General features: G+C 39.1%; 1 pseudogene; it reads left to right on the top strand.

Moving 5' to 3' along the window:
• The first annotated feature begins 308 nt into the window (after positions 1-308).
• On the top strand, positions 309-6,421 carry LOC144456686 (coiled-coil domain-containing protein 170-like; annotated as a pseudogene).
• The last annotated feature ends 255 nt before the right edge of the window (positions 6,422-6,676 follow it).

Here is a 6,676-nt window from a genome sequence, read left to right as displayed (position 1 = left end):
GTTTCTGAGACTGGAGAGAAATTGGGGACACGTACAAGCACAAGCACCCAAGCACCCCATTATTACAGGTCAGAGATCACACGAATCAGACCAGGTGTCCTGGTCGCTGGTATACACATAATTATCTAAAGCAATTATATTGCAAGCTTTCTTATCCATTTGCATTGGAGGTACAGGCTGTGCTGAACTATGCAAGAGTACATTTCACTATTGTTTACATTTAAGAGGAGAGAGGTCTGGGGTGAGGTGAAGCACTAATTTCTGCTTTCCATGACTTAAAGGGCCCTACTACCTAAAATGGTAAAATAATGTGCTGCATTACACAAGAAAGTGAAGTCCTGCAGTGAGAGATCCAATTGCTAACTCTGCAGGTGGAGCAGCTGCACCACCTTTATCAAGAGACTGTGTTTGAGTCATCCCAAACTCAAGAAAAGATTGTGGAACAAAAGAAATCCTTAAAATTCTCAGAAGGCAAATGTGCCACTGACGCCTTCTTTCAAGAGAGATGGGATTTGGAGAAGAAGAAAGGAAGGTCCATGGAAGTACATGGCAACAAAAATTATTATTTTCAAAATTATATTAATGGCTTCAATCTTACCCATTGTGCAAAAAAAACACACAAACAACCCATCATTATTAGCATCCTTAAAGAGTTTTTTTTGGGGGGAGGATGTTTTTAGAGGGATGAGAAAATATTTATTCCCATACTTCTGATTTTGCGCAGAAGTAAGTAGAAAATCCATGCTCCCCTTTCTTCATTATAAATGTACTTGACTTTTGGAGTGAGGACATTTGTCATGCAACTTTAAAAGAAGATGATATAAGAATGATTATTTAATGGTGGAATTTGATATGTACTAACAACCAGAAGAGAAAAGTATTTTTGAACAGAGAGTACTACTATTAAATTGATGGGTTGGCCAATGAGAGCTCATCACTAGGAGGATGAACAGTACACCTTGGCTGATGCATTTTCCTTCATGGGTGTTTGTTGAGCCTGTTTCTGGGCATGCTCTGAAGTGCATAATAGGGGCTTCTATTACTATCTACTCAGAAGCAGGATACTCTAGCTCATATGACAGGATTGCATGAGGCCAAGCACATTTCACATGCTCCTTAAAGGCTGGACTCTCACTAGTCACATTACACTGGCACTGTTCTCCATGAGCTCAAAATCTAAGGGGGACACAGGATGCAAATGATTTAAGGTAGAGCCACTTTCCACTAAGGTACAAATAGTTCCAGGTCATCTACTTTACAGTGTTGTTGTTCATGCCATTCATTACAGGCAGTATGGTGTAATGCAGGACATAGGGGGAGATCTAAATGTGGTTCCTATGTCCCTCCGTTGGTTGTTGGGTGAATAAACAGCTTCAGCTCTTAGAGTTTATTTATTCATCTATGCAATGGGGATGATAAGACCTAACTGACTAACTAACTAACAGATTATAGTGAGGCTCAAATCAGTCAATGGATCTGAAATGCTTTGTGAACCTCTGAGTGTCCTGCAAATGGAAGGCATTATTATACCTGAGAAAATTCCATTCCAACACCAAAAAAGTGATTGCCCTATGGGGAATGCACTAGCAATTAATTTTATGAATTTATTTTTTTTTAAATAAGCTAGGTGTACATCTAAATAACATGGTGGAAATTAATGAAAATTAATCTGCAATAATGTTTTGGAAATTACATGGTCTGGTTTGAAAAAGTTGAGTTTTCCTAGATTAGTAGTTTTTTAAATTTGAACTCTTATCTGAAGAGCTACTAAAATTTTAATTCCATTGGGAATGAAAGCTGGCTTGTGCTACACTTTAGGAGTGTCAATGCATATTCTTTTCCTCTTCCTCTTCCCTTTCCCTCCCCAAACCAATTAGTCTCAGCATCAACAAAGTCTTCATCAAAAATAACTATTTCGGTGTCCATTCTAGTATGGGTACATGAGTAAAGGTTGGGAGTATTTTTTTTTTGTCTCCTAAGGTATTACATGTACAGCTCTTAGCCAACCTTAAAACACGATACAAATGTCAGGTCTCTAACTCAACTTGATGAGTGCACAGAGTGGTAAGGTTTGGGGCTGATGATCTTTTCATGGAAGGTGTGACTATGCCCACTGACAACACTACTGCCATCTAGTGGTTTGCATTCTCCTCGCATCCACTTGAGAGTATTGGGTGCCCACCAATCAGGAGCCAGGGTTCCAAGGGTCAGTGGCATCTCATTGTGCTGGCCTTTCAAGGAAGGCTTCAATATTCATTTTCAACCTCTTCCTTTTTCACTCCTTTCCAGAGTATGGCCTGGCCCAATAGAGAGAACCTGAATCCCGTTTGGTGGGCAGGGAGGGGTGGGGAGTGAGGAAGGATATTACTCTCTGAGGAATCCATTAATGTCTCTCTTGAGGCAAAGGCACATGAGTTCCTTGGTCTCTCCACCATATGGCTTGAGAAGAAAGCCCCAGACCCCAAAGCAAAAAGGAAGAAGTAGGAATTCTCTGGGCAGCATGGTCCAACTACTCAGATTTTTATCAAAAGAGGCTGAGAAGGTGATTTCCTGGCTTTGGGGTTGTCTTGATACCAGAAGAGGGTCATGCACATGGCAGCAGTGAAATCTACACCACAATATGAATGAACAAAAGACCACAACTTGGAGCCTTAATATGACAATGTGTTACTTGGCCAATGTTTAGTCTGTCTGTCTAGAATCTCCTTCCAAGAGAGTAAAGCCCTCAGCTAGTCCCAAAACGATGCAGGCCAGTGTGGATCTCTGAGGGTGAGAGAAGAATATTAGTATATTTCCTCTCTGCTAGTTCCAAGTTAATTTCTCCCACAAGGAGTCCAAACCACAGGGTTTTTTCAAGGATATTACAACCCTGGGGAAAAGGTAGAAATCAACAGAGAAGAAGGAAATGGTAAATCTGGTTTATGGATTACTGTGAGTCCTTTCTGTGTTTTCTGAGAGGTAGAACAAAGGTCACCCTACTCAAATTATACATTTCTTGAGTGCCTTTACCCACATCTGTGGAGACCTAGATGTTTGTTATATTCAAATATCATGCTGTGATTTCCTTGGAGGCAACATGGGAGGAGAAGAAACCTGAGCTAAAGAGAAAGTGATTTTTCATGTTCCCTGCATTTAATCTGGTCTATTTAATCCCATACAGAGCCTGGAGCTCAGACTCAGATGAGTCTGGGCCTAGTTTGATTCCTTGATTTTGTCTCTGTCATAGTGACCACTTTTTTTCACAAATTGAAGTAATAAAAGCATTGCTTCTGCTGTCAAATAAAGTAGGCGGAAATAACATCTCACCCTATCCCAACTAAGCTAAAAGTTGATTTCACTCTAAAGATACCAATCCTTAGGTGCCTTTCGCAAATGAAACAAAAACGTTAACAACAATAATTTATGACTTAGAGGGAAATATGACTTTTCTCTTAAGAAGCACTTCATCTCTATTGTCCAAACTAATCTGCACAATAACCCTGTGAGGTAAGGAGTACAAAGTTATGATTCCTGATTTAGAGATGATGAACTGAGGCCTAGGCAGGTGGGACAAATCTCAGCCTCAAAACTCAGGGCATTAATTCCTTGCCTACTACTCTACTCAGTTTGCTGCTGAAGTGGATGCAGATTGTATTTGTTAATGCATTTAACTTGGACTCAAAAGAATGACTGACTAATCAAATATTGCTCTAGTACATGTAACCCAGAAACAGAAAGTACTTTAAAACACACCAAAGGACTAACTCCTTTGTTTTGATGTAGGGAGAAACTCATTGGGAACAAAACAAAATGAAGACATTGCTGACAGAAGATTTGCATGCGAAATTCGTGCAACTAGAGAAGGAGAAAAGTCAAGAGACTCTGTTGAGTATTGAGCACAGCTTGAAGAACCCCCTACAATGGTAAGCTTGGAAGAAAAGGTGGAGAAACTTAAGAAACAGCTCAGTGAAATGAGATGGTCAAATCAAATCATGAAAAACTCACCTGAGGAGAGTCATCTACCTCAAAGTAAGTTGAGATAAGTGAAGTACTTTCAGAAACTCAACCAGGGTCTTTGTCACTGCTTTCTGGTTCCCTATTTCAGTTAAACAAACAGGTCCCCTTTGTGCTCTTCACTTAAGGGAAACTTTCCAAACTATGAATCTTCTGGATTGCCTCCTGACCTTCTCCATGTCCTTCACTGAGTGTCCCAGTTGTAAGATCCTCTAAATCAACTCTATTTCAGCAGGTATACCTATTCAATTGAAAGACAGTCGACACAATCCATAGAGACTAGACTTGGAGTCAGCAGACCTGTGTTTGACCATGGGAAAGGCTCCAAGCCTCAGTTTCCTCACCTGTAAAATGGGGCCCCCAAACCTGTACTACTTATCTGACATTTTTGTTGTGAGGCTTAAAGTGGGGAATAAACATGCTATATGAATGGTGGCGGTTATTCTACACTCATGGATCAGCCAGTGAAATTTGCAGTTTATTGGCAACAGTCTAGCCAGACTTTGCTTCTTGTTTCTCTGTGTGTGGGTAGCACAGACTATGAGCTCCTTGAGGCTGGGACCTCATTTTGTACTTTTTCTTGAATTTCTGGTCTGACTCACAGTGCCCTGTATACTTGGCTTCAGTGTGAGAAGACTAGTTTTTGTTGTTGTTGTTTGTTAAGAATGATGACATGTGTGATTGTATATCTATGCTCCTCGATTGTGAGATACTAGGTGGAGCAGAGGATAGAGCCCTGGCCCTGGAGTCAGGGAGACTTGAGTTCTAATCTAGCCTTTCAGAGTTATTGGCTGTGTGATCCCAGGCATTAACCTGCGATCCACCTCCATTTCCTCAACTGTGAAATGGAGATAATGTTCAAAACTCCCTCCCAGGGTTGTTGTAAGGATCAAAGGAGATGATCTTTGTAAAGTGCCTTGCTCTTAGTCGCAGTTGAGAAATACTCTCCCCCTTTTATATTTGCCTGGAATCTTAGAGGGAAGATAAGTGAACTGGCCTATCATATAGAGGAGAGACAGAACGTAATCATTCTCTCCTCACCCTCACAGGACAAAACCATTGAGAAGATCCGGGAATCTTTAAAAATGGTTGAAAGAGTTAAAGAGAAGACAGCTCCAAAAGTGATCAATTTGAGAAGAACATCAGAGTACACCAGCAAGAACCCAGAGGGCATAGAATGGCCTGTCATACCCTGGAAGCTGTCACTAATGATCTATATATAGTAAACAGAGCACTTGAAGAAGCAGAAAAATGAGAAAAACAGGTATTTTCCCCCCTCCCCCACTTTCTAACAAGGGGCATTTTAAAAAAGGAATGTCTAAAAGATTGGTCTCAAATTATCACTGTTTTCATTAAAAGTTTATTTCTCCTATTTGTTGCTTAGGGAGTTATAATCTTATTCAATTACTGTGTAAATCCCTTCGGATTTTTTGGTCCAGGATTCATTATATCTCATTTGACCAATTTTCCTAGAAAATTGTTCCTTTCTAGTAGGAAAGGTCTCCATGAAATAATATCGTGTCTCCAAATATGTCCAAACATGAGTGTAGTTTTCAGATACTGAAGCTGATTCTCAGCCATACCATGATCCAATGCAATTCCAAAGGACTCATGATGAAAAATGTTATCCACCTCCAGAGAAGGAAGTGATGGAGTCTGAATGCAGATTAAAACATATTAGTTTTCATTTCTTTTTTTTCGTATTTTTTCCTTTGGTTCAGTGTCTTCTTTTCAAACAGGACCTATATTGTGATGTGTTTTGCATGATTGAACATGTATAGCCGATATCAAAATGCTTTCTGCCTCCAGGAGGGGGAAGGTGAGGGAAGAGGGGAGGGAGATAATTTGGGATTCTAAATTAAAATCAAATAAATGTTAAAAATTGTCTTTATATGTAATTAAGGGAAAACAAACTATTTTTTAAAATATTGAAGCTTTTGTTATTATTACTTTGATTATTAAAGCTTAAAACTGCTGGAAGACTTTTCGGACAGACTGTTTCCTCTAACAAAAACTCTACTATTGAGCAGAACAGGCAGATAGCTGATAAATTTTGAATTAGATATTAAGAAATTATATTTGAAAATACAAGATCAGTTTATGGAAGGCTCATGCTAAAAAAGGACACTTTTCTAGGAAATTGTGTAGAAACCTGGTTTGATGCTCTATGTTGCCATTGTTCATAAAAAAGTAGCTTTCTTATAGTTGTCTTAGACAAGTGAATGTCAAAAATCCTGAGCCACTGACGCTACTTTTTCTTTTCTTTTAGTGTGTGACTGTTTCCACCCTTATAGCTCGTGGATTTTAGAGAGTCTATAAAGAAGATGAGAGGCTTTAACATTGAAATTCAGGCAAAGAAATCACTAATCAACTCAAGCCCATCATACAAACTTATGAAATTTCTTCATTGACATCTAACAGCAGATGAAGGCTACTGGTAATCGTAATACTGGCCAAGAGAACAAATGGCACAAAGACATTTGGTGCTTTTTTTTTTCACTATCGCCAATCAGACCTAATTTGTTTTTTCTAATTTTTTTGTTTATTGTTTGTATATACGGCTGGTAGAAAATAGCTAGAGAATGAATACAATATTTTTGGCATTTTCATTTAAGTATTCTTTGACGTTTGTCACTTGATTTTTTTCTTCTCTTTCTTATTTCACTCTTTCACCTTGTTCCTC

Source organism: Phascolarctos cinereus, unplaced genomic scaffold (assembly GCF_003287225.1).
Source record: "Phascolarctos cinereus isolate Bilbo 61053 unplaced genomic scaffold, phaCin_HiC Scaffold_1051;HRSCAF=1709, whole genome shotgun sequence".
NCBI classification, from domain to species: Eukaryota; Metazoa; Chordata; class Mammalia; order Diprotodontia; family Phascolarctidae; genus Phascolarctos; species Phascolarctos cinereus.
The sequence above is the reverse complement of the archived record's forward strand: the minus strand, read 5'-3'. Positions and strand labels throughout refer to the sequence as shown.